The following is an 8,844-nucleotide window of genomic DNA, read 5'->3' as shown; positions in this document are numbered from 1 at the left end:
AGGGCGACTGCAATCTGTGTCCGGGCGGCCAAGGCAGCCCAAACGGCCGTTGTTGCTTCTCAGGCGGTGGCAGCAGCATCTGCCTCGGGGATAGCAACTGGCGAGAGCGGCACAATCGATGTCCGTTCCGCAGCGGCGGACTTAGCCCAAATGGAGGGCGCCCACGACAATGTCGAGGCCGTCCACGCCCATCTCGTGGCGGTCACCACACAAATCGACCGAAGCTTCTCCGACAACAGTCGGCAACCCATGGCCGAAGAGTTGGCAATCGTCGAGAGAGTTCGAGTAGCAGTCCGTTCCTACGCGGCATACCTTGCCATGACGGAACCCGCCAAAGCCTAGATCACGGCCGCCCACGCCCAGATCATGGTGGCCTAGTCCAAAGATATGGCCGACACGAATGGCGAGATGCTTGCGGAGTATGGTGCAATTGATGCCATGGAGCCCCTTCCCCAGGAGACCGTCGGGCGCGAGCTGCATATGGAGGCAGCGACAGAGATCGACGAGCACCAGCCGGAGTAGTACTCTTTTTTTGTTTAATTAAGAGCGTCGGTCTTTAATTTGTTAGAGTAATGTTTAGGTCAGCTAGCTCTGTTTAATTGCTGAACTTGCTCGATTAAGAAGTGTGGGTGTGTTGTAGTCTCCTTTGTGTACCCAAATTATGCAATGACGTACATGACCACTGTAACCTTGGAAATTCGAACCAAATTTTTTGACGTTCCAACTCATCACACACGGGTTAAGCTATCTGAATCGTTTGTGATGTTCACATATCGTACACAGTTCTAAATAAGGGACGGTGTTTGATGACAGTTTGCGCGCCAGTTTTTTCGCTGAAGCGACTCCAAATTTTCGGCTTCCACGGAAATATCTACCTCCCTGCCCCCTCCCCCTTACCAAAAGCGACATTTCCCCAGTTTCCGCCGTCCTTTCCAAGTTGAAACCTTCACTCCTTGCTTGCAGCGCCGCCTCCTCGTCGGCGACCCTCCTTCACGTTGCTCGGCCTCGCCTATCCAGGCAGGAAATCCACACTCGACCCCCATCCTCCTCCTCCTTCCACATCCCACATGCCCGACCGCCGGCGTGAGTGCGACACCTTCCACCCAATTCACTGACCCCTCCACCAAATAAGCGCCGCCCTAAGCCATGGTGCACATAGTATAGCCAGGACCTCAAGGGAGCATTTGGCAGCGGAGAAGCAAATCGCTACCGCACGCGCGGATGAGGTCGTGATGGCTGCCATTCGTGCGGACCCCCAGATCTTGGAGGAGCACCTTGCCATTTTCTAGCTACGCCGATTAAGCATGCTCGGTTTACCCGTTGCATGTGTTGGTCCTGCTTTTCCTTCACAAATTCTAGTGAATCATGCTATCTAATTTTACCATGCAATCTGTTGCTCTAGTGTATATGTTCTTTATGTCGTGCAGTGTGGTGCTTTGTAAATGTGATGTTCAATTCTTTAGGCTGCAATTTTGTATTGTCTTCCATGTGAGAAATAAATCGAATTTATCTTTACAAAATACATGAGAAACGAATACAATTGTTATATTTCCAAGTTGTCAAGCATGCTTGGTTTGGTTATACATTGTGCAATGTGGTGCTCAGTTAATGTTTGGTTCATTTCTATTGTGGTGTTTAATTAACTGTTTGGTTCAATTCTGCAAAGCGATGTTCAATAGTTGTGGGTGCATTCTGTTATTGTATACCATGTGAGGGATAAATTGAATTAGGTTGTAGTAAATACATGATAAACAAATACAATTGCTATATTTCCAAGTTGTTAAGCGTTCTTGGTTTGGTTAACTATCTGATCTTCTATTAGGAGTATGTTATATTGTGCAATGTGGTGCTCAGTTAATGTTTGGTTAATTTGTTGTGGTGTTTAGTTAACTGCTTGATTCAATTCTGCAATGCGATGTCCAATTGTAGTGGGTAGAATTTTGTATTGTTGTGCATGTGAGGAATAAATCAAATTTGGCTGCACTTAATACATGAGAAACATATACAAGTGCTACGTTTCCTAGTTCTTAATCATGCTTGGTTTGGATAAAAATGGGTTTTCCATGTGGCTTGAATTAATCTGATGAATCTGCAATGTGCTTATTTTTCATCAACATATTTTACTGATAGCATGCGAACCCTTACTTAACCTGATGACTAACTACCTTATATGTGTTGCAAGGAAACAATGGAAAGCACTGAGGTTTACAATCGAGGTTAGCACGTGCATGGTCCATTGTCTAAAAGCACATTATTGTGCAATTGTAGGAACCATTCTAATATTTAGGTTTTTAACAATTTGATCTTGCATATGTAGGTCCTGCTGTCAGAGGTTTTAACCCACTGTTCGACCCTTTTTGCATATGGGGAAATGAGTTTTCCATGAATATCAGTCAAGTTAAGAAACTCGAAAAGATTGTTAGGATAAAGAAATTAGCGACAAAAAACAACAAGATCTTTGTTTGCACAATAGAGAAGACATCAGTTCACTACAGGATGGTACTAACTATTATACCTTGCCTTTTTATTTCTTTGCCACATTTCCAATATAGAGAAGATAATTATGCACATCCTTGTTTTCAGGCCTTTCCAGAGCAGTTCACCGATGATTACCTCTCAAACCACCTGTATGGTTAGGAGGCGAGGAAGGTATTCATACAACACCCACGGTTCAATATTGAAGTGTTCCTAAAGAGGACGAAGGATGGACGGTCAATCATCCACATGCACTAGCCTAAAGTTACAAAGACCTTCATCATCAATGAAGGCTCAATATTCGCCTTTGGCTTCAGCAGTTTTCCAGATGAGATACATCTGTCAATTTACTGTCTATGATGCCAATTTCCAAAGGTTATAGATGTTGCATGTGAAACTTGGTGCTGGTGTAGTTGTGTAGTGGGGTAGCTGAGGGCTGAAGCTATATGATGTTGTACTCTGATTTATTTCAACTAGCGGCGTGACCCGCGCATTTGCGCGGCTAGCTTCCTTATGTACGGTAAATTATGTATATAAGATATTGTTATGTTAGTAGACATAAATTTTGTATTATAGTAAAGCTTGAATTGTTTGTTGAATGCCAATTTTTCAGTTTTATACTGAATTTTAAAATACTATATTGGACTAATTTGCTACTTTGTCGAATGCCAATTTGGAAGTCATCATTTGTCTTACATTTATAATGTCATACACATTTGCACGGCGAGATTTATAGTGTATTTTTTGTGTAGTTCTAATTTATTTTTATTATACATTAGTTATTAGCATGTTATTTGATAGTCATTTCAAAGAATAAAAAACATACCAAAATTACAAGGCATTGAACTTATTGGTCCTAGTGTGAACTACCATTCACTTCAATTTAGTTGTAAACAATTGTAGTTTGGTAAGAAGTTCTATTAAATAGATTTTGTCATTGCAAAAATTTGGTGCATGACAGTAATAAAAGATCAATGGCCAATGGCCCACGGCCTAACATGTAGAACTATGATTTTTGTATTATTCTATTAGTCTCCTTTTTCCTCTATTCTTTTATTTTATATTTCACCAAGTTTTCAAATAACTGTTACAGAAAAATTAGAAATAAAATTAAATTTTGTGACACCTTTAATTTGTGTTTTTCAAATAACTTTTACATAAAAAATTTATCAAGTACACTTGGGCGACCGCGCATTATATGTTGGCTCATGTGTTTGAATTCAACCAAAAGAGATTATCATTTTGAAAGGTTACAAATAAATATGATTGGTCAAATACGCTTTGGCTGTTTACGGTTGCCTATGATATTTTGGTTTCATCCATGTAAATGATTTGGCTTCATTTCTTAAAAGAATATTATAATTGCATGTGCACTAACCTCCACATACACGCACATGGTTTTTTAGCCTATTTGTTTTCTAAAAGTATACATGGCTTATACGGAAAGCCTGTTTTTTTTTGTTTTTTCTTCTAATTTTGTTTACTAACTATTTTGAATGTGTCGTTCACTGGAGCAGATAAGCCGGGGGGTCATCTCTAATTTACTGGCTTATGCTGAGCTACTATCTTAGAAAATTCTAAGCCCTACTTCACTTACCCCATCTATTAAGCCATCGTTGTGATGCCTCCAGCCCACCTAGCGACCCAGGAAAAGTCCACATCATTTTTTTTTCTCAAACCACATGCACATGTCATCCTCTACATAGAACTGTTGCTTTAGTTAAAAAGAAAAACTGCATCTTCCTCTCCTCTCAGTCGATCCCCTTTAGTCCTCCTCACCCACATGCGCCACCGGTTCTGATTAGCAGCCAGCGAAGTAAGATCTAGTTAATGTACTCCAGGAATCTAATTCCTGACCTTCTCTGATGTCACTTCTCGCTACTATTTTTATAATTTCTCGTCCTCAGGTACTAAACGCGAGCCCTAATCGTGGCGACCTAAAATGGGGCACGCAGCAGAGGCAAACTTGTGTGGCTGGGTCTCAGCTCGATGGAGGAGGGCCATCAATGGGAGGGCAGCGTTCAGCCCAAAATTTGGTTGCCGAAGCCCGAAGGGGAGGTTGATGTACACGTGCTGGATCTGCGGCACAATATAGAGGTTTTCCTTCCAGCTATGGTCAGGTATTGGTTGGCAGAGGTAGATGTGTAGAAGTAGGTTGGGAGCCCCCGCAGAAAAAGGAGATTGGGAGAGAAATACTTAGTAAGATGAGAAGTGTGTCCGCTGGTAGAAGCAAGTTGCCGGACTATATTTTTTGTTCCTTCATAGAAACTGACTCTTCACAGGTGTATTTTCCCAATTTGGACTAAAAAGTATATTATTTTGATTTGTTGTTGTCATATCTGAGAAAATATTACTTGTATGTATTAGTAATAGACAAAGCGAGAAGACTTGCATGTAGTATAAGAAGCTTAGTTCATATATATGTTGTTAAACAAACAATGGTTGATCATTTGCAGGCCAAGCTAATAACATTGGAGGTTTTCTTATGCTTCTCATGAACTGAAAATGTTGTATGATATAGAAGTGCTATTGCTAGAAACATATATTGACGAAGTTTTTTCCAAATAATTGCAATTTGACATGCATTGAATAGTGCTAACATTCGGACCCTTATTATCCAATAAGTATCATCCTTATCTTGTCCAATGTCTAGTATTCTTAGGCTCTTTATTTGGGGAAATACATATAGTCCGACTTTCACAGGATAAGCTACTAATCAACTTATTTGTGGATAAGTGTGTTGTCTAATGGCTGCATTAACAGTAGGTTTTCTTTGGCCATAATGGACATCTGAATCTTCATGTTCGACCCCTAGTAGTTATTTTTGGTTGAACTGGTTTTTGTTCTCTCGTACATCGTTTTCCTTTCCTTGTTGCACATTTGTCCTTGTTCATTTATCCCCTGACCCATCAGATATTAAAATAGATCTTGGTATCCTTCTTTATCACACGGAGCTCACGTGACGTTGATAATTTCTTCTTGACGCCCATCTTCATTTACTATTATCCAGTTTCTATCCGTAATTCCATTGTTTTGTGATAATCATCACATGGCATGTACAATAATTGAATATTTTCTTGCAGGCGATCTATTGTAGGCATGTAGCTATGAACACAAAATCAGAAAATCTACCCAGAAACTCAATGTTAGCATTGTGATAAAACTAAAACTCAATGCTAGCATCGTGATAAAACTAAGTGACATAAATAAGTCAAATGTGGCTTCATTATAATTGATATGAATCAAATATTCAAATGTCATTGCAGGTCTCAAGGGTCAGGTTTTCTTCGAAGAGTGATGATATCATATCTCAAAAGAACTCGGATGGATTACCTGATTTAGTAGGTTTTCTTGATTTGTCGTAGTAAGTTCTTGTAATGCTCTACTCCAGTAAAACATTTTTTTCTAGCATCCTTGCGTACTTTTATCTATTTCGATCATTTTAGGTACAATTTATTCTGCTGAGTTCCTACATTTATGGTTTGAGTTAAGAATAACTATTATTTACATTAGTGAGTTTACATGAGTCACAATTCGTCGACAAATAACAAAAAGATAGTGTCTCATACCTGTTAAGAAGTTCCTGATTCTCGGGTATGTCTAAACATTCTTGTGGCATCGGTTGACTTTAGATAAAAAAACTGTTAAGTCAACAATGAATCTCTCTAACATTAGTTTTTTTCGTGAAAAGCGGAAGAGCATGTATATTACTGGACTTACCATTGAAAACCATTAGGAAGGTCACAATAATGATAGCTATATATATAAGTAATCTGGAATGTAAATTTGGAGATTAATTGTAGTAACCGTCAGAAAGAATAATTAGTTGTAAGTTGGATTCAATACCTGGGCATTGTTTATCTTTCTCCCTTCTCGTAGGAATTATCTTTCCCCGTCTCGTAGCGTGTCCTTGGATAGAAATTCAAAACAGTAATCTAGATAAAGTTCTGATGTTTCTTTCACCTTATTTGACATCTTACATGTGAAAAATATTTTCAATTGCATTGCTCACCAGGCTATATTTTATGGGTTAAAATTGCTAAGTTCCATATGTAGATCTCTGACTAAAAAATGCCTAGAGATTCTTCGAGACTGTAGCATGCATTGTATGCCCTGTTAGAACAATCAAAATATAATTAGATAGAATAATTCTCAGTTAAATATGTAAAGAATAAACATGTTCATCAACCAAGATCATGTCAAACCTCATAAGCTCAAAAGTTGTAGAATTGTGTATTAGCTTCAAAAGCAAAAGAAACATAGTTGCTGTTTAAGAAAGTACAATTGATGATTTAATTCAGAATAAGTTAGTTCACTAAAAAATAGTTACCTGACTTGATGATTCAGGTGAGAAGCAACTCAAAAGGTTGGGCATGAAATCATCTGGCATCGGCACCAAGTTGCACATGAAACTTTGGTTTTTCCTGGCTTCGATCTTTGTCAGGCATAGTATTGGCTGACTTTGATTTTTGTGATTGTGTTTTGGTCCCGTAGTTCGGGCTGGCTTCTACTTTCTTGGGTGTGTGCCTGGTTTGGCCGACTAGATGTGTTTGGTTTTCCGTGGTTGTGGAATTATGTATGTTGTATCCTACTCCGTAAATCTTATTTGCATGCACGCACCTGTCAGTAGTTTAGAATTGTGTCCACGTGAAGTGAGATTTTGTTTCCTAATGTATTTACATGTTGGAGTTGTGCTTGCCTCTAACTCTTGGATGGAAAGACGCATATACTCTTGTATTTCCTTGTCTTAAACACGTGTCCAGTCTGTTTGGACGTGACAATAGTTGTACTAAAAGTTACGTGTTTTAAAGGACAATTTGTTCTTGTACATGCGTGTGCCTACGTGGTGATGCATGACTTTCTATCCTTGTTTCATCACATCCAAATCACGACATGTCTTTCCTATTGCAATAATGGTCTCAGATCAATGTGTGCCTTCCAGTTCGCCTACGTTATCCCTAATTTTTTTCTACGTCATGCTTCTATATATGCATCTAACGTGACAACATGAAAGTTCAATATTGTTGGTACATATATTTTTAGATGTTATGTAAGAACCTTTAAATCTCAGCCATTGTTATTCTAATCAAACGGTGCAAGAAAGATTTGCATATGTGGACGAACGTGATGGCTTGTTTTACTCTTGTTTTAAGTATATAATAGAAGATTATGAAAATGAAATATATTGTGTGCTTAATATGAAATGTAAATTAGATTAATAAATGAATAATTAATAATTGGATAATTATTTTGCTAATTGGGGTTTTCTATTGCAAACGGTTATTGGGAAAACACCGTGTGTGATGCATTCAATAATGCACACAATTTCTAGGAATAAATCGTGTTGGATTAATGAACAATCACACACGACCTTCTCTTGAAAACTTTTTGCATTAGGCCACCTTGCGCAAACGTTTACGACATAAAAACTATGTGTGATGGACAACCTTTGCCACAAAGTTTCTTCTACGCACTGTGTGTGATGCATTCAATAACGCAAACGATAAAATTATTAATATCGTGTGCAATGGCAACGCTATCACAAACGATTTAACGGGGAAAATTATGTGTGATGTACTTGTGAATGGAAACGTTTTCCTTGGAGCGACTGTGTGGGATGTACATACGAACGGAAACGTTTAGCGGGGACTGACTATGTGGGATGTACTTGCGGCCGGAAATAATTTCACCTATATAATTGTATTTTTAGCTCTATTATACGTATTTCTGTATTTCAGCGCTTGCTGGTCGCACGAACTCATTTTGCCGAGCGTGTGTGCCAGGAGGGCCATATACCCGACGGTTTTTGGGTCGTGTGGGAAGGACCCCCCTAACGTCACTCACTAGGCGATGGTTCCAAATACCGTCGCGGGAAGGGGTTAAAAACCATTTGTATAGCAGCTCGCTGTGCTAGTGATAGCTAGCATATGCTTCTTTTAATTTTTTTGATTGTTCGGGTTTCTGTAGTTAGCGTATGTCCAGTTTCAAATGCTATCTTTGGTTGTTTGTAGTATGCCTTCTTTATTCCAGTTATTCACAACGTGATGTTTTATATGTGCACGTATGAACTATGCAGTTCAATTTCATCAGTACCAGTTTCAACAATACCACTATAAATGACTACATTTGGCTGTTGCATCTTGTAGTTCACACGCCTTTTCATTTTTATTTAACAATAACTAGTGTACTTAGAGCGGCACAACACCAGTTTGAATGACTATATTTGCTTGTTGTTAAATGTTAGGCCTGTTGCAGTTAACACACTTTTCCACTTGTTTTGCTTTGCTAGCGTGCTTAAACCTGCACACTGAAGCTATCTTTTATAGATTATTTTGTCTGCCATGGATAATTTTGGTTGATGTTTAGCCT

General features: G+C 39.0%; 1 long non-coding RNA gene across 1 annotated transcript; it reads left to right on the top strand.

The window, feature by feature from the left end:
- The first annotated feature begins 4,135 nt into the window (after positions 1 to 4,135).
- On the top strand, positions 4,136 to 7,090 carry LOC125551565. The gene is made up of 4 exons (XR_007302819.1): positions 4,136 to 4,291; positions 4,383 to 4,595; positions 5,742 to 5,839; positions 6,823 to 7,090. It is a non-coding gene; the product is annotated as an uncharacterized LOC125551565 (long non-coding RNA).
- The last annotated feature ends 1,754 nt before the right edge of the window (positions 7,091 to 8,844 follow it).

The sequence above is a fragment of the Triticum urartu genome, chromosome 4, assembly GCF_003073215.2.
Source record: "Triticum urartu cultivar G1812 chromosome 4, Tu2.1, whole genome shotgun sequence".
Taxonomy (NCBI): domain Eukaryota; kingdom Viridiplantae; phylum Streptophyta; class Magnoliopsida; order Poales; family Poaceae; genus Triticum; species Triticum urartu.
The sequence above is the reverse complement of the archived record's forward strand: the minus strand, read 5'-3'. Positions and strand labels throughout refer to the sequence as shown.